Source organism: Equus przewalskii, chromosome 2 (genome assembly GCF_037783145.1).
Source record: "Equus przewalskii isolate Varuska chromosome 2, EquPr2, whole genome shotgun sequence".
Lineage (NCBI taxonomy): Eukaryota > Metazoa > Chordata > Mammalia > Perissodactyla > Equidae > Equus > Equus przewalskii.
In genome coordinates this window covers 72,578,714-72,598,153 of record NC_091832.1, presented here as the reverse complement: position 1 = coordinate 72,598,153, position 19,440 = coordinate 72,578,714, and the positions used below count along the sequence as shown (strand labels likewise).

The 19,440-nt window shown below is 34.2% G+C and overlaps 1 protein-coding gene across 4 annotated transcripts in view; it reads right to left on the bottom strand.

Moving 5' to 3' along the window:
* FSTL5 (follistatin like 5) overlaps positions 1 to 16,259 on the bottom strand; it is a 718,252-nt gene extending 701,993 nt beyond the window's left edge. For 2 of the 4 annotated variants that reach the window (XM_008519643.2, XM_008519645.2), the window contains exon 1: positions 15,357 to 15,824. The gene's annotated coding sequence lies outside the window, so the exon portion shown is untranslated. Of the gene's footprint in view, positions 1 to 15,356 lie in introns of all 4 variants that reach the window. The other 2 variants (XM_008519642.2, XM_008519644.2) reach the window with 2 other exon arrangements.
* Between the last annotated feature and the right edge of the window lie 3,181 nt (positions 16,260 to 19,440).

Here is a 19,440-nt window from a genome sequence, read left to right as displayed (position 1 = left end):
CACTTGCTTTCTAATCTTTATTTTTTCAAAATTTTGTGAATATTCTTATCTGGGAATTAGTTTCAAAATGTATTGATTTATTTTTAGGTTACTCTCCCTAGCATAACATAGAAATGTTGCTTTTCAAATAATGCTAATCAAGTCCAACATCAAGAAGCATTTCACAAGAAGCTGTTTTCACAACAACAGGAAAAAATTGAATTTTAGATCTACAATGGTTCTTTGATGCTTGGTTTTTCCAAGCGTGTCCTACAATAAAAGCTCTAAGATTTCTTTGTAGTACAGAATTATACATTCACTCTGTTGCTGTGAGAAAATATAAGAGAGTGGTAAATCCAAACTGGATTTACATTTTTATACATCATTTAAGTTAAAATTCTGCTTGAGATCAATTCACTATCTCTTCTCTGAGGAAGCTTTCTAGAAGTATGTTTTACTGTTTGTATTGTTTCCTTAGTCTGTTTCTTGTTCACTTGTATCTACAAAATTAATGTTCTAACTATATAGACTACGTAGATAAATGACAGGCATTTATACCTGCTTGACTGACTCACCTTTATTACCTAAATTACAATCTAAGTTACCTAGAATCTGGCCCATCACTGTTCAATATTTAGTGAAATTTGATATCTAAAACTTAATAAATAATTGCTTAAACATAGAGGCTATCAGAATCTTCCCATATTAGATGAGTTTGTGAACAAATTAGACTATTCCACACTGGCTGACCAATTCTTTCCTTCTAACATCCACAAATAGTCTATCCTCAAACACAATTCAAACTAAAGTGAGAGAAAAGGCTCTATTTTAATTTTTAGTGTTAAAATTATTGCGTCAATCTAAATTCCTTTTATGTCTTGAATTTGGACCATTTTCAACCATTATGTCTAGTATATACATAATTCCAGTGGATTTTCAACTTTTAGTAAATCAACATAATACTCGATTGAAAATGCACTTATCCGCATATTAATAAGTATGAAAATTCCAGCTGATCTGAGAGTTCCAGAGGATATATACACATCATACATTACAAAAAATAGAATATTACTTACTTCAAGGTAAACACGATTAAAGTTAGAGTATTCACTGTCAGTAATAAATTATCATATATGCAGTTCATGCTCCAAAAAGATAATTGTGTTCATGTTAAACATGTAAAAGTATTCTATAATGTAGATCAAAACATGAGAAACTCTTGAAGTTCATGTGATTTATTACCATACTCTGGTTTTCTGAATCAGGCATTGTTAACTTGCATTTCAAAAGAAATGATCTGCCAAACCATTTTACAAAAGAACATAGCTTATATAATTTGAAATAGATTTTAAGTGTTAGAATGATTACAAGGGGTAAACTTTTGAGAAGTTCCACATTTAGTACTCAGCCTGAAAAGAATTTACATTAAAAACAGTGTTTGACATTACTTAAGTTTATGTGAAGAAAAATGTTGTAAAGTCAAAATCAAAATCTTTTGTTGTGTTATTCACCAGGGATTATAGCCTTGAGGTTCATAAATGGAGTTCTACTAGTCAAAAGTTATTACAGCAACAACCCCCCAAAAGGACGTGGCTATGTTTCTGTTCAGAATTATACACAAAAATCTAGAAGTGTGGAGTAATTGAAATGTTACTCCTATATGGTTGAATCTAATTCCAATTAAAATGAAGTGGCTTAATTTTAGTTTTCTCATTATAGAATTAGACAATAATAAAGATTCTTCCCACTGAAAAGTCAACTATATTGCTCCCACTGAAAAGTCAATGTAGGTTCTGTCGATTTGTCTATATATTTATATCTACATTGGTATAGATATACACATATCTAAATAACTATTACAAAAATAAGACGATTTTAAGAAATATTTTTGTCCCTAGTAAACATGCTGTCTTATGATTTTACTTAATTCATAAGTCAGTTTCAGTTTTATATTCAGTTTGACATCTGATTCTAAGATTAAATATTTGGAGTATGCCCTATGCCAGAAATAGAAATTCTGAAATTCCTGTATTTAGTGATAAGACTTGAATGAAAAATAAAGAGATAAAATTGCATTAATAAAATTAGTTTTATTTTCCCTCTAAATTAGGCAAAGCTATAATTCACAGTGCTTTTGCTTTTTTGCTAACAATATAGAATTTCTTCATTAAAAAGTAACGGATAATCAGGGTTACATTGAAATAATATATCTTTGTTTAGAACCTTAGATATTCAAGATATGTCTTTGAAGAAGTACTCTATGTACTGGAGAAACCCAAGTGTTTTCTCGAAAAACATACTGGGCCTAATATATTTTTATTGACAACTTTAGACATTGAAAAAATCAGCTTGCATAGAAAATATAACACACAAATTACAGGGTCCTTAATATATAGACATGCAGCGGTGAGCCTGGGAGGCCCATGTGTGACTCCTGTCTGTGACAGTGTGGACTTTACCCTCCCCAGAAGCTTTGGGCTCGGCTTTGGTTCTACCTCGAAAGCTCGTCTAAAGCTTTAGTGAAATAACTTATACGATGTCTAGAATCTTGCTTGAAGCCCAGTAATTGATCAATAAACAATGACTATTATTATTACTGTTTCATAGAATCAAATTTGCATTGATTCTGGAAAATCAAGTTAAAGTTCTCAGATTAACGGGCAAAGACACACAGAGAAAATTTACAACAGATGATTAATTCTAAGAAAGATATTAAAATGTCACATTCACTAATGAGTAAATGTAAATAAGAATGAGGAAAGCACAATTTTCTCTGTTAAATTAACAAAATTGTAACAGACAACACTCTGGTCAAACAGCTGAAGCATTACCAGCCTAAATGTTTTGATGTAATCATCATAGAAAATGATATGACAATAGCCATTTCTAAACTTAAGAATGATCAGGTGACTTTCCCAAGTAACTCAATTTCTGGGGAAATTTTATAAGAAATATAAAAACTTTGAATGAATTTCAAATATACATTTCAAATGTTTGTAGATCACTTGGCATTGATATAAAAACTGCACGCCAAACAATAGTAAATATTATATAAATTTTACTAAAATGCAATTTCATATTATCTCAATAAATCATATATTTTAGTATTAAATTTAACTGTATTATAGAAGGCAATTAATTCTAAAAATACCATTATGTAAGGAAAGAAATGATCAATTTAGTATTAAATCAAGACTGAATAATACTGTCACACTGAAATCACGTTAAGAAGTTATTAGGGGGCTGGCCCCGTGGCAGAGTGGTTAAGTTCTCCAGTCTGCTTCAGCGGCCCAGGGTTTCGCTGGTTCGGATCCTGGGCGTGGACGTGGCAGGGTTCATCAGCCCACGCTGAGGCAGCGTCCCACACGCCACAACTAGAGGGACCCACAACTAAAATATACAACTATGTACTGGGGGGATTTGGGGAGAAAAAGCAGGGAAATAAAAAAGAAGATTGGCAACGGTTGTTAGCTCAGGTGCCAATTAAAAAGAAAAAGATGTTATTAGCAATAAAATTTTGCTTCCTTTTCAAGAATGCTGCTATGTAAGAATAGCTCATTCTTACAGCATGGTAAGTTTTGAACTAAACCCTTAAGTGTGTTTAATACTCTCTGGTACATAGAAAAAAAAAGTAAAATTTTAATTTTAAAATTTATTCTACATTAGCAAGTCTTATATTTTCAGCAGATTTTGAAATATCATAAAGCAAAGTCCCAATCAAAAATACCCTGAGATTGGGGCTGGCCCCGTGGCCGAGTGGTTAAGTCCGCGCGCTCCACTGCAGGCGACCCAGTGTTTCGTTGGTTCGAATCCTGGGCGCGGACATGGCACTGCTCATCAAACCACGCTGAGGCAGCGTCCCACATGCCACAACTAGAAGGACCCACAACGAAGAATATACAACTACGTACCGGGGGGCTTTGGGGAGAAAAAGGAAAAAATAAAATCTTTAAAAAAAGAAAAGATACCCTGAGATAGTTGTTACTCTCTCACATTTATAAAATATGTAAATAAGGGGCGTGGCTCCTTAGTTGCCAAGTACAAACATCAGTTCTGTGTAAGAGTTTCAGAGGATGGATGTCCTTCAGCTTTGCACCAGTTTTTGAGTTTTAAAAGGATGCTGCTACAGGTGTTGCAGTGCAATAAAAACACATGTTTAAGCCCAGTGTATTTAAGCCAGCCAGTAAACTTTTCGGATATGGACAGTCATTTCTTATGACCGTCACAGGCTTAATTTAAGCCTATTGATGTTTTATAGAAGTCTTTTCAATACTACGCCCCTATTTTTCATGTTTTCTTTTCTGGATCAAGAACCCTGTGCTAAGACCTAAAAACTGGGGCAGTAAAAACCTCAGGCTCACAAGGTGGTCTTCATAGTGTTCCAACAATTTATATATCAAACTCATTCATTTATTGTAATAAATCGGACAAAGAAATATAGAGAGAAATCTTGCAGCACCTTCAACTATTTAAATAATCATGAATTTCACTTCAGAAAGGTTATTTTGCACTTAAAAATATCTTTACTTCCTACACATGAATAAGACTATTTTTGAGGAGAAGCATAGTGACACTAGAAAGCTGGTATCAAAATATCCTTAATGCCTCCTTGTGCTCCCTCTACTGACTTTTAGACAGTTGTTAACCCTAACCGAGATATTCAACAAAACATATATAATTAACGAGATGTCCAGTCGAGTGCTAGCATCTAGAGCGGTTTTCACAGCTGGGCACACAGTTCTCCTCCATGCATTATCAATTAAGTCATACTATCTGTGCACAGACAAGGAGACAAACTCAGTGAAAGCCTTTCCGCTTCCTGAGAGCTCAGGAAACTTGGGAAACAGGACACTTGCCAAAATAAATAAATAAATAAACAGTTGTAGAGGGTATTTATTTGAAATTTTTGTTGTTATGAATTGTAAATATGCAGATTTAAAATGCAAAGCATTGCCTACAAATTTTTCTCTTCACTTTTTAATATTTTTAGCTCCATTAATTATGGCTTCATGACAAATCTCACCAAAGGAAATAATTCAGGCATAGCATTGGCACGATTTGTACAAGTTCTTTCAAGCCTTACTTTTTTGTAAATGCACTAACTTTTGAGACTCTGCCAAAGGATTGAGATATTGTGCATCTAACTGTTGCATTTATTTTGTAAAGTTGTGGATGTATATTTATTACATTTATTTTCTTTGGTTCCTCTTTACATGGTCCCATGATGTCATACCTTTTGTAAAAAAACATAATTACATAATAACTAGTAAACACTGTGGTTTCTCAAGCATGTGCACAAACCCAAAAGGCATTCTAAGCATTTCTCTTTCCCTAATAATGCCATAGTGTCTGAGATAATGGATCATCTGGTATAAATACCAGCTCATTGGATCATTGCCTCAAAGGAACATAGATTTCAGAGGACTTCAGTTTTCTATGAAAGAATGTGAAGTTCTGAACAAATAAACTGTACAATACACAAACAGTACAAACTAATTTTCAGAAATTAACTTTAAGTCCCAGAATGTAGTTGCAAAATGCTCTGTATAGTGAATTTAAAAGTGGAAAGAAAAATTAATCTAAATAACATATTTTAAATATATTGTAGTGCCAAACAAGAGAACTAATTTTCATTAACAAGAAAATCACAAAAAGAATAATTTCTTTTTTCCTGATGGAATTTTTCGGTTTTTGCCAATAATTTGACATTCATGACTGAGAGAGATATTCCAAAGAACAGACACAAATGGCCAACAGGTACATGAAAAGATGCTCAACATCACTAATGATCAGGGAAATGCAAATCAAAACCCAAATGACATATCACCTCACACCTGTTAGAATGGCTATTATCAAAAAAACCAAAAAGTAATGTGTTAATGAGGATGTGGAGAAATTGCAACCCTTGTGCACTGTTAGAGAAATATAAAATGGTACAGCCACTATAGAAAACAGTATGGACTTTCCTTAAAAAATAAAATTACCATATGATCCACCAATCCTGCCTCTTATCCAAAAGAATTGAAAGCAGGATATCAAAGCGATATTACACTTCCATGTTCATTGCAGTATTATTCACAATAGCCACAACTAATGTTAACTTATCAGAAACTACTTAATGTTATCTCAGAATGGCAGAGATGGCTCCTAGGATAACCCTTATCTGAGGTAACACTCTTATCCCTTAGTAATCCTTTACCTGTTTTACTTTTCATCATAATACTTATCAACATCAGACATTATCTTTTGCCTTTATTAGTTTGCTTATTGTGTCTTTGCACAGGAAAAGGAGAGTGGGAACTTTGTCTCTCTCATTCCTGCTCAACACCCAGCACCCAAATGGGTACCTGAGACATAGTAGGTATTTAATCAATATTTACTGAATTAATAATGTATTTTATAATAAATATGGTATTTTTTTAAAAAATTATTGTTTATTGAAATTAAAAATTGAATTTCTGTCATTTAATTTTCTTTAGCTTTTTTGAAGATAAAATCACCTTAATTGTATGTAAACTATAAAAGATATAAGTGCAATGAAATGTTTCTGTATAATTAATGTTAGTAAAAGTAATTGTCTAATTATTTACCAGTCCTCACACCAAATAAACAAGAACACAGTTACTAGTATCATATGTGTGATATTCTTTTGAAGGCAACATTCTTTTAAAATGTAAAGCTTTTCTTTCAAAGTAAATATAAAATAAATTTCTTGTACTTTTCCTAAATACTAAATGTAACTATCACTTTCACCTTTTATATAATTTCTATATCATCTTTAAGGCATAATATTAAATATAAATTCCTGACTGATTTGCATGGAAAGATTCCATGTTCCTTGAAACAAGATAATAATCTTATCATTTTATATTTTCAAGTAGTTGGAGATCAAAGACAAAAACGTGAAAACAGAGTAGATAACCAAAATCTAAAATCTAGAAACATTAGCCAACCATGAGCATAAATCTATTAGAGTCTTATATGTGCAAAGCACTGCACAAATTTATTCTAATCTTACATGTACAAAACACTACATAATGGAAGCAAACATAAAAAAATAAAGTTCAATAAGGATTAAATAATATATATTTGAAGTAATTTTAAACAACATTTTGCACACATGGAAGAAATTCCTAGGTATCTTCCTTTAAAAAGAGTTTAAGATTAGTTAGAAAGAACAGCCTAAGACACATTATAAAATCCAAATGCAATGCCAGACTGTCCACTGCATAGTTCAGGTCATAGATGCTGGGTGTGAGAGAGAAGAGCTCAGTGGCACTACAGCAATGAAGGAAGACTCTAAGGTTCAACTAGAACTTGAACCAAGTATGACAGGCAGAATTCTAACATGAATCCCAATGACCCACACTCTTGTATAATTACCTTAACTTGTGTGTAGGCAGAACGTTTAACTTGCTTTTGACCAACAGAATATGGCAAAGGCGATGTGATCTTGCTCTTGTGATTACGTTATGTTAAGTGGCCAAGAGGAAAGATTTTAAGATGCAATTAAGGTTCCAAATCAGTTGACTTTACCTACATCAAAAAGGAGATTATTGAAGCTGGACCTGACCTAACGAGGTGAGCCCTTTAAAGGCAACTCCCGAGGTTAGAAACTAAAAGAGTCAGCGGGATTCTTATCTGGCCTTGAAGAAGTAATCTTCCATGAATTCTGAGGTAAAAGAAGTAAATCCTGCCAACAGCCAGTGATCTTGGAGGAGGAGGCTGAGCCTCTAATAAGAGCCTATCCCTGGCTGAAACCTTGATGTGAGATCCTGAGCAGAGGATCCAGCTAGTCTGTACCCACACTTGTGACCCATGGAAACTGTGAGATAAATGTTTATGCCACTAGAGTTATGGCAAATTTTATGCAACAATAAATCACAAACATATACATGTAAAAAACATGGACATCTTGGTGATATCCAGGGTGACACTGATATAACCTTTGTTGCAAAAAAACTACAGAGACTCTGAAAAGCACATACAAGCACAATATGCTCTTATACTGTGAGAACATTTGGCTGAAAACAGAATGGGGGGTAGGTCGGGATTCTTCAAAATACAAGAGTCCAGGTAGGGCTTTGTGTTTATACAAAGGGAAAGCATCATGTTTTATATTTTGATCCATCTCTGTTTTACATATGTATATTGCACATATGAGAAAATTGAAAATCAGATTGATTACTTGCAGGATCTAAAACCAGTTAGAAGAATCTTTAAAACAAGCAAAGAATTTCAACTTAATATAGCAAAAATTAGAGATCTACTGATGATTTCTGAACACAGTGACATTTCAAAGCTTACTTTAATCAAGAAGAATTTAGAAGAGGTATGAAGTCTGTATCAGCAGAGCATAACGATTATGATCATGCAGCTGGTTTCAGACAGAGCTTGGTCTGATTCCCAGCTCTGTGGGCAATACAACTCTTTAAGCTTTGGATTCTCAATATCTACCCCATGGGGCTGCACATGTGAAATAAAATGATGTTTATAAATACTTAACACCCTGAATGGCATATTAAGAATCATCAAAACTTTTACTTGCTATTATTATTATCGTTAATTATTACTACTTCAGAAAGAAAGAAGGTCAAGGTAGACAATGTCAAAGTAATTCTAGATGAGTTGGAATAGTCTAAGTCAAGGTAAAAATGATAAGAGGAGAAAATAGAAAATAGAGTATTAGATAAAGCTGTATTACAAAGGGAAGAACATCAAAACATGGGAACTCATTGCATATAGTATAGTAAGAATGATGTAAGTTTAAAGCATCTATGAATTTTCGGACCAAGGTGAATGGAAAAAGAGTATGTCATTAACTGACAGGCAGAAAAATTAGGATGGGGGACCATGCTAAGGATGAGAAGATGAGTTCATAGCGTTTGTGCTGTCACCATGAAATCAGAGTTAAAATGTCTAGCACACCTTTGTAAATACATTAATGGAGTTCAAATGTGGGCTAGAGCTGTAGACTTGGAAGATATCTGTGAAGAGAGAATAATTGTAGCTGTTGAAGTGAATGGACTTCCCTTCGGGGCTCCACAGAGAATGAGGAGCAGTGAGTGAAAAGCATAGCATACAAAGTGGTACAGAAAGTTCAAGATTAAAAACTTTTATACCAGGCTTCATTTCAAAAGTAAAACATTGGGTATTGCTAACCAATATGTAAAATATTTAATAAAAACCCCATAAATCTTTCCACTTTTAAGTTAACCTTTCTCCACAAATCAAACTTTTCTATCTCCTTTGGGATCCATTTAATAAGGACAACCCAAAACTTCGATAATGAGGATTCACCAGGGAGGCTGATGCAACTCTGTGGCGCACCTGGGAGCTGCGTTATAATTACTGCCGCCAGTATTCACCTCTTCTCTTACCCAGTTGGCCTAAATGCTGTATGAAAACAAAGAGTATCAACTAGTGGTCAATATTTCCTTTGTACCTCAGATAGTGTAAGAAATAATAGAATAAAGTATTTAACATTACCTAAGTATTCAAGACCCCACTTTAGACTACCTCTTTTGTATTGTGCTTCAAAACTACTAATTTTATTTTGATTACTATTTTATTTCACAGACTATTTGAAATATGAGCAGCTAACTAACCTCAAGGTTTAAAGATGAGTAGTAGTTAATAACATAAGTGGTGAGTGATTGACGTGGGCTGAAGTTCAATATATATTTGTATTTGAGTTTGGCATCTAGTAGGACTTTTTAGGGAAAAAAGACTTGAACTCTTAAGAAACATTAACTGCCTTATTCTATTCTTTCTTATTCTGTTTGAAAAAGAAAGGGAAATGTTGTCTGCTTCTAATATTTTGAATAGTCATGAGATCGAATAATGTAGCACCTGTCTAACATTAAATATAGAGGAAAATTCCCTTAGATCTCTGGTATTGTGCATTCTAAAGTGTGTATACTAAAGAATCTATGCCATAAAATCATTTCACTATAACTTAATGATTAAGGGAAAGACTTGGGAAAAGGGAAAGAGAAGTATTCACATTTGGTAAAGAAAGCATCACAGGAGGAAGCCTGGTTTTAAATAAGACACACCCAGTTGAATATCTGAGCTAAACAGAAGTGATACAAGTGCACAGTGCTGTTGCAGGAGGACTGAACTTGGTTTGATTCTCTAATCCACCTGTTCTGGTTGTATGACCACAGGCTGGAGATGTGGAGAGCTGTGATCAGAATTTCTGCTATCTCATATCTAAAATGAAGATAATGTGAACTTTTTACATGGTTATGTAAATGTTAAATAACTTAATACGGATAAGATGAATAAAATACATATGCACATGTATAAATATGGATAAAATATATATATTTACACATATTAATATTTTGAGTAATATGTTTTACTGTCTTGTTCCTCTTCTTATATAAGCAAATCCAGGCTCAAAGGCCTTATGCTGAAATATCAACAGGTAATCCACCATGAGACAGCAAATGTGTTTACTAGTAGCAACTCATTGGTCCTTTTCTTTGGAAAGATGAATGGGACCACTTCATTAATCTTAAATGAGGCAGTTCAGAATCTCGTTGATATCAGAACCACAGCATTTACTGTGGCTTTGAGAAAAAGGGGCACATAACAACAGAGTGCATGGGGGCATTTGTCACTTCATGGGAGTAAAAACCTTTATTTTTATTTTTGAGGGTTTAGAGATTAGAAAAAATAAGGCCTTGGTGATCATTAAAACGTTATATAAAGTGTTTGGTAGAAGTGATCTAATCATGAAAGGTAAATTATTTCCATTTCATCATCATCTTTGGGGAACATAGTTCAGGCTTGTATGTTTTAATTGCTACCTTGGTGCTATGTGCCTAGAGAAAATAGATCAACAAAATAAGTTTCTCTTAACTGTCACTTACAATGAACATATTTAAATAGAACTCAATGAAAAAAAGTATTTTCAAATCTTTTGCATTGTGCTTTAGAATTTCTAACAGTGGTATAAACTAGTTATGAATTGGAATAATACTGTCTGTATTGATATGCAAACGAACTCACTAAGCAACCACTTTGCTTTAGAAATTTTCATAATTCAATATCAAAAGACACATCAAATTAATAGTAATTACGTGATTTTAAAGCAAGAAAGTTCAGAGTTAAGCAACTCTTCTTTCCACATTTTACCACATCTATACATGAGAACACTGATACACAAGGATAAAAATATTTTAGATTAGGGATATCCAGGCTCTGTTTCTTAGAAGTTCGTGGCTTGCTATCGGAAGATACAGGAAGTAAACTGAAGGTATAGGAAGTAACCCTGAGGTGTCTCTTAAAGAGAGTAACTTTCAAATCCTTTATCAAAACTCATATTTTCTCAGAATCAATGTAGTACTGTAAACTCTACATTATGCACACATCCATTCTGTTTCTTATTCCTCGAAAATTTTCATTTCCAAGTGTCCCTTCCGTTACCATAGCATGAGAGCTAATGAACAACATTTTCATGGCAAAAAACTGGTGTGTGCTCAAGCATATTAGCTTAAATATAAAATAACAGTAATTAGAAGACATATTTGCCACTAAAAGTTATACATTGTATTATAGCTTATTATGAAAATTATTTTTGTATTAAGTAGCATTTCTTGAACTTGTATATTCCAGATCATTGCCATTACATATTTATGGTAGAGTAGAATTTACTAAAAATTATATATATATAATGCATATAAATATATATCATATACACACACATTACTCATTATATCAAGAACTTATAGTATTGTTTAATTCTTACTTTTTCAGAAAATCCATATTAAGACTCATTGGAATTCTGAATTTATCATAAACATTATCTCATCTATTATAAAAATATTAACTTTCTCAATACCAAGGTGATTAAAGCACAAGGGGATCAATTGTTTTGTTGTGTGGTGACCTATTTAATGGGAAAATTAGGATTGTCCACAAAAGATCCTACAGCTCACCTTAAGTAGACTATGCCCAAAGGACATTGGATGTGTTGAAGCAGAAGGTGATTATGTCTGTTTGGTAAAGGATAATTGGTCACATGGCTGTTACAATGATGTTAATAACAGGAAGTATTTTTTCTAGCTTATTAGTTCACAAGACTCTTTTGAATTCTATAATATAGTAGGTAATAAAAAATATTAGAGTTAGTATGTTGATTTAGGGCAAAGATGAAGGACTAATAGGAATGTATCAATCCAGGCCTTTTGCTTTCATTGACAAATGAGCATTCAACATGAAAAGCGGCCATTAGTCAAAGAAAATTCTAAATAAACTGTTACTTGCATAATCTCTTAAATATATTTCTAAAAGTTACTTTTAAAAAGCCAATTCACTGGGGCTGGCCCCGTGGCCGAGTGGTTAAGTTCGCGCGCTCCGCTGCAGGCGGCCCAGTGTTTCGTTGGTTCGAATCCTGGGCGTGGACGTGGCACTGCTCATCAGACCACGCTGAGGCAGCGTCCCACATGCCACAACTAGAAGAACCCACAACGAAGAATACACAACTATGTACCGGGGGGCGTTGGGGAGAAAAAGGAAAAAAAAAAAAAAAAAGTCAATTCACTAAAACTTTGTAGCATATTTCAAGTTTATTATTACTTCCTTTATTTCTCTATTGTACATGTTAGTAAATAGAAGAAAAAAAGAAAGCAATATTTAGCCCCGATAATGTAAGATCAAATTGTTTCACCTTTAACTTAAGTCCTACCAAACAAACATAGTTATTCATCTTATTTGTAAGGGGAAATAAGACATCTATCCAGTAATATCATATTTTAATTTTTATCTAGATCAACATGCTTTAAGAAATTGTGAAACTAGAAAGACAACTTGAGCATGTCATGTGACATACAATTAAATTATTTCAATAATTTTTTATAAACTTTGTAAAAGTTCATTATCTTGAAGTAAAAAGTGCTATATACACTTGTAGTGCCCATGCAATGAAATGAAATTAATGCTTTAGCAAGCTATCTATTGTTGTGGTATTGAATATTCCTTTGAATTTCACACAGACAAGTTATAACTCCAAAGTATGGTCATTCCTTTGTGGAGCAAAGAATTAATGAAAGGCCACCACATTTGAATATCTCTAACAGGTGTTTTCAAAGGTGGCGATTTTATTTGTTTACAGCAAGAATCACATTCTATACCCAAATAGTATCTCTCATGTGCTAAATTTGGGTTTGTTATGGTCACCCAATTTTACCTTACATGAGAACTAAGATATAAAAGCTAAATGTATAAAAAGAAATCGGGGGAAAATGCTTCTAATACCTTACCTTTTCAATTTCATCAAATCTATCTTACCGGTTTTGTTATTGCCAATAGCTTATTTTGATTTTAGCACTTAAACATCTCACTATGGAAACATGAAACTTCGTCTGAAAGAATTCCAGATATTGGTAGTTCAAGGTAACTGTTTATAATTTGAAACAGAGACATACATCTTGGGAAACTTTATGCAAAAAGAAATCAGTGAGATACTCAAACACATATGGATGAATACAATGTTTCTATATGCTACTGCCTTTCAAGTAAGTTATAAAATTAAAATATATATTGATGTTTCAATAGAATAAAAAAACCCTGAAATTAAAAGAAGCCATAATTCTGTGTAAAATTCCACTGAGTGTTTATACCAAAATAATTAGTTTCAAAGAGAAAATTTCAAAATGGATAGAAGAGCAGAGTTATTCTATATTCATTTAAAGAAGGCTGTTTGGAATAAGGTTCATGGCCCAATGTTTCATATATCCTACTTTGCTTCTCTACCTGCTTAGTCTTTAAAAATTTGCGTCAACATTTAATGGAAGATCACATGACTGACAGGAGTCCTACAAAGAATATCTGCCCAGGGTAAAACATGGGGACGACTTAAGGGGATTTACATTCAACCTCTAGTGTTGATAATATCTATTTCTTGTAACAGTTACTCTCATGTAGGACTGTACTGTCAATAAAATGAAAAATCTCTACCGGAAGGAATTATTTTACATCATAAACTCTAAAACTAAAGTTCATCCTTGTTAAGTGTAATGCAAGTAGAGTAGAAATTTTTATGATAATTAAAAATATACAAATATTTAAAGTTAACTTAGTGTACTCTTGGTTGCTGAAAAACATAGCGCTAATCAGTTGAACGATACTTATTAAGTCTGAAACAGCTTTTATTTTACCTATTCTTATTAATACAGGACGTCTAGTTGCATCCTGAACTCTCTCCCTGGGATGTAAATGAACTCCCCCATGTCCTCCCAGCTATCGTTTATCCTTAATCTAATGTCACTAAATGATATAAATAAAAGATCATAATTTTATTTATCAAATCATCATGCCTGTCAAATGAAGTCATAAATAGTAATAAGCAATACACAGAGCACTGGCTAACTTCTATCATTTAATCATTGTTCGCTATGAGAAGTACTGTTCAGTGGTTTTTCTGCACAGAATTCTTTCTCTGTACACACTCAAAATACACTGCCAGTTGAAAAAAGGAACATAGCTTCAAAAGAAAATCTCCTAAGTAGAGAAAAGCTCTCTGCTAAGCATGCAAGAGGTTAAACATTGCTGAAATAGCGAGACATTTTCTCAGCCCACGCTTCCCAGTTCCATTCAATTACCAACAGCACTAGCGACTATAATACAAGCTAACACTGTGTTATTAAATCAGAGTTTCCCGTTTACATCCACCTCCAACCTGAGGGGGCGAGGAGGGGGTGACATTTACTAGTCAATAGCAGAACAAACAGCCCCCAACTTGGAAATACACATGACCTTGGGGTGTAGAATTTCCAGAGACTTAGTTTCACAAGTTTTATTTGGATCTACTGCATAACAGCACATCTAAATAAACCCAACATGATATAAATGCTCCTATCCCTACCACCTCCCCTCCGAAAAATGTTGAGAGCTCTGCACTTTGCAGTTTATGCTTTACATACCAGAGGTAATATTGATTAATCAGAGATTAGTCCATTCAAATTTTTTTGAGGTCACATTTGTTTTAAACAACTTGTTGGTTGATTTATTTACTGTAATTTAGTAACATATTTGGGGGCTTGCATTGAATGGTTCCTATTCCTTGAGCCATGCCAGAGCGTTACTTTACAAATATTTATCTTTATAAAGCAAGATGTAACATGATGACATTAACTTCACAAAAAAACAAAGCTCTCAACTTCCCCTCTAGAATTCTGTGCATAATCACCAATAGATGCTCTTGTAATAATAACGATAATAGTAATTATTAAAATAATTATTGCAATCACTGCTAAAAGTCCCATTTCAAATTACAAAAATAATCAGAACTTGCTTTTAAATTTTTGTATGGCAATCTGCATTGCTCCCTTATTTTTAAACATTTATAACGATATTCTTTTTCTTACCTTATTTTAACAGTCAAAAAAGTCTCCCAGAAAGATTCCTAAACGATGTGGATATATAAATCACAATAATAATAATGATTAAAAAATCTAAAAAGATGGTCTTAGCTGGGAAAGGATAAAATAGTTTGGTCTGAAACTATAGAAATCTCCAAAGTCACGCCTGAATGGGCGCCCAGGTGGAAAACAGAGGAAGACTCTCGTCCACGTCGGATCCCACACTCCTTTGTCAAGTTGATATGGTCCAGCTGCTGAAGCGGGTCCCGCAGGGCACAGAGGGTGCAAGAGGGCGTTGCCTCGAGGTACTGGAGCAACCGGTCCGCTCGCGCCCCAGGTTCAGCACCGACAGCACAGTGGACAGCACCAGCTCCTCTCACCTCCAGTTTGTCTCAGTCACTGAACCAGGCTGATTCTCGCGCCTCCTCCCAAAGCAAGAACTGCTGCCACTCAACCCGGGCGTGCCCCGCCCCCACCATCTGACGTAACTATTTTGCATATCAACTCCCTGAGAGGTGCGGGGCCGCCCCCTTGACTGGGCTTCTGCTGGGGTCAGCCGAGGCAATTGAGGGAACAAAATCCAGGCTTATGATCAACGTGGGCATCATTGGACTTCACGACCCTTTCAGAAGCAGTCCTGAAGAAACTAAATGCTTTCGGCGCTGCATGAGCTCTTGCCTTCGCTGGGACTGCCGTTTCTGTGCGCTCTAAAAGATTGCTGCTGGCACAGCTCTAGCAGGAAGATGGGGCGGAGAGTGGGGCCAGTGGGGCAGTGAGAGGAGAGGCTGGGAAGGCGGGTGGAGAAGGGACTGGGGAATAGAATGAATCTATTCTACCACTCCAGAAAATCTCCGATCTTTTTGATCTTCCTAGCCAAACTTTCCTCCTTCTGCCTGCCGTTTGTTTACTGGAAAGGATGTGTTTGGTGTTCCGTTCCCTTTCCTCGGTTCACGGAGCTTCTAGAGGGAGTCGCTGCAGCAAAAACTTGTTCCGGAGGAAAAAAAAAAATGCTTTGAGCACTGGGAGAAAATGTGAAAGCTTGCAGTGCTTATCATCTTCGTAAACAGAATCTTTTCTTAAAAATTTTTATATGAGTGCTCCGTAATATATCTTAGACTTCATGTGTTCCTGTAAAACCTGCAGAACCTTCCCTCTTCTCGTGATTTAAAAACGTCATCATGCTATACAGAGTTGGAGATTTCAGGGTTAAAAAAATCATTTAATAGTGAAAAAAGTGAAAGTTCTGAGCTTCGACTTCCACTGCCAAAATCCTGAAGGTTATGCAATATTTATTATATCTGATATATCAATTGTTCTATGAAAGATGGGGTATGCTGGAAGCATTTCATAGCCTTTAGCACTTCTCTCAGTATATGTGATGTTTCTTGTCCCGGTCAGGCTCTAGGGGCCTTGACAGCAAGAGAAAGGGGCGCTGCCATGCCAGATGCCTGACTGCTTAAACTTGTAAACAAACACTTTTAGTGAACTGAAACTATCAATCATCCAGAAGGGTCATTATTCACATGCCATCCACATGTCCCACCTATAGCCATCAGGACTTACTTGTACAAAGAAATGAGGAAATAAAATTAAGCCTAAATATTCTTAAGTTGGATAAAACATTTTTCATAAAAAGTTTAAGAGATTTTGTAGCATTCAACACATCATTTTTTGTCAAAATGCATCATAGTCCAGTATAATTCTGGTATTCCAGTCTAATACAGTTTTGCACTGGATCCACTCATGAGTGTTTTCAGGGACTGTGATGAAATGAGTACACTTGTTTATTTTCCTATCAGGAAAAATAAATAATAAATTTGATTTTCTGCGGTGTTTAAGAAATTGAGGAAGCATATTTACTTTGTGCATATATATGTATATACCCAAATTCTTTCTTTGTAGTTACTTGAACAGGAGGAAATTGAGAAAAACCATGGTGATTTTGCTTCTGTGGGAACTTTCTTTTTACCGCTTAGCGTCTGCATAAACCTTTCTCTTCAACTTTATTCCATAATTTGTCAATTCCTTTCCCAAATATTCAATTCCCTGGGAATGTCCTTCCAACACATCTAGATCATAATACCTGCATTTGAGGTAATTTGCAATGTTTTCTTTTCCTCTGACAACTATTGATTTTATGTAAATATATAAATGACAAGTGCCATGCCATTTGCACAGCTCATTATATACACACACTCACATATAGACACAAATAAACCAAAAGTGCCTCAGTTCCCAAAGTGATTTTAATAATGGTTCCAGACACCACCGTAAGGCATGAAAGATGACATTTGGGAGCAGATGGGCATTCTACAATTACAATTACAATGCAGCCAGTTGAATGACCTGTACTTAGGCTGATCAAAGCACACGTTATGCCTCTTTTGAAAATGTCACATGGCATATTTTGATCTGCTTCATGCCAACATGCCAAAATGTCAGAGAAGACTTAAAAGTTCACTGTGGAAATATATAGAGTGTGTTATAAAAATTCGTAAAAAATTCCACCAAAGCCTGTTTCCTCTGTTGTTTACAGACACTATTTTTCAGTTCACTCCAGTGATCATATTGTTTGGGCTATGAATGAATTTGAGGCAGGCATAGTATTATTCAAAAGCCTAAGGGGATGAAACTGGAAAACAAACCTATGTTTCAAATATGGAAGGAAAAAAGAAGACTATTTTCTCCTTATCTCTAAAAAAATAAGAGAGAGAGAGAGAAAGAAGAAAAACATAAAAGAAAGAAAAGAAGGAAAACTATTTTGGCATGGATGCACACATGCAGAAAAGTATTGAAAGGGCTGCACCCTCCTAGGGGATTCTAGGTTTTGTTCTGTTCTAATTGGCTGTGTGACTGAGATCAAGTTATTGAAACTCTTTCATCACTCATTACATCATTTGTAAAATTTGGGGATTGTACTAAGTTATCTCTAAAGTCCCTTACATATCTGTCATTCTGTGAGTCTATTATAGAATTCAAAAACTTCATATATTTCTATATTAGAATTCAAGATCTTAAGAAATTGCCTCTTAGGTGGTATAAATTGGCATCTGGTTACTAAGACCATGAAAATGGTAGCTTAGGGTAATTAGTTTGGGAGGTGTGGAAAGGAGATGAATGACTAGGATCAAGGATGAGACTAAGAGAGGTCAACAAAGAAATTTTACTTACTCAGGATGAAACTAAGAGAGGACTGAATGGATCTGTTAAAGTAGTCACTTATTTTTATATAAACCATATTACAGTATTCTCACTATAGTCACGCATATAATTACTGTTCAAGATACCTAAACTATAACGCAATAATAAAATGTAAGGCATGCAAAAAGTGATTGTATGGATTTTTAGTTGTAAATTTTCACTGGAAAGATGACTAAAATATTTAGTAAAGGTATTAAGGAAAATATCTTTAAATTTGAATGACCAACATCTAGTTAAGGATTTTAAACTTAGGTAATTTACATGAACATATTGAAATTTAACAAAGAAATTATGAAGCTCATTGTGCTGTTGTCTTGTGTGTATTTATTCTTGCATGAAAGGCTTACCTTTTAATCACATTGCTTTTCAGTTCTCTATCTTTGGGCTCCTGTAGTGTCATCAAATTTTACAAGCTCATTTTCAAATTATAATTATTCAAATGTATTTGTAGTACATTAGAATAATAAATACTCTAAAGATAATAACAGTGTATGCTTTGTTAATTGTCTTTATGAATCTATTATGAGAAGGTTCGGTGCAAATTAAGAACTTTCTTATTTTGAAAAGCAAGGATTCACTACTTAATTTGGGGGGATCAAAATAAAGCAGGAACAAGAAAAAAATCATAGCCCTAAATGACCAAGCCTTACTTAATTAAAGAGAGCAATAAGATTACAGCATAAGCACAAAATGTGTCTAAGTTAGAGATCTCAGTTCTCTTGCAATGTGAACTTCTAAGTGATTGTGCTTTCTTCTGATACATATATTCACACAGTGTTTTTAAAGACTGGATGCCGCATTTAACAATCTGTTCTTATAAAAGAAGAATTTTTGAAATTTAATTTTTTCTCTTGCTCCGTAGGCCTTTTATATCAATTCCGAATGATAA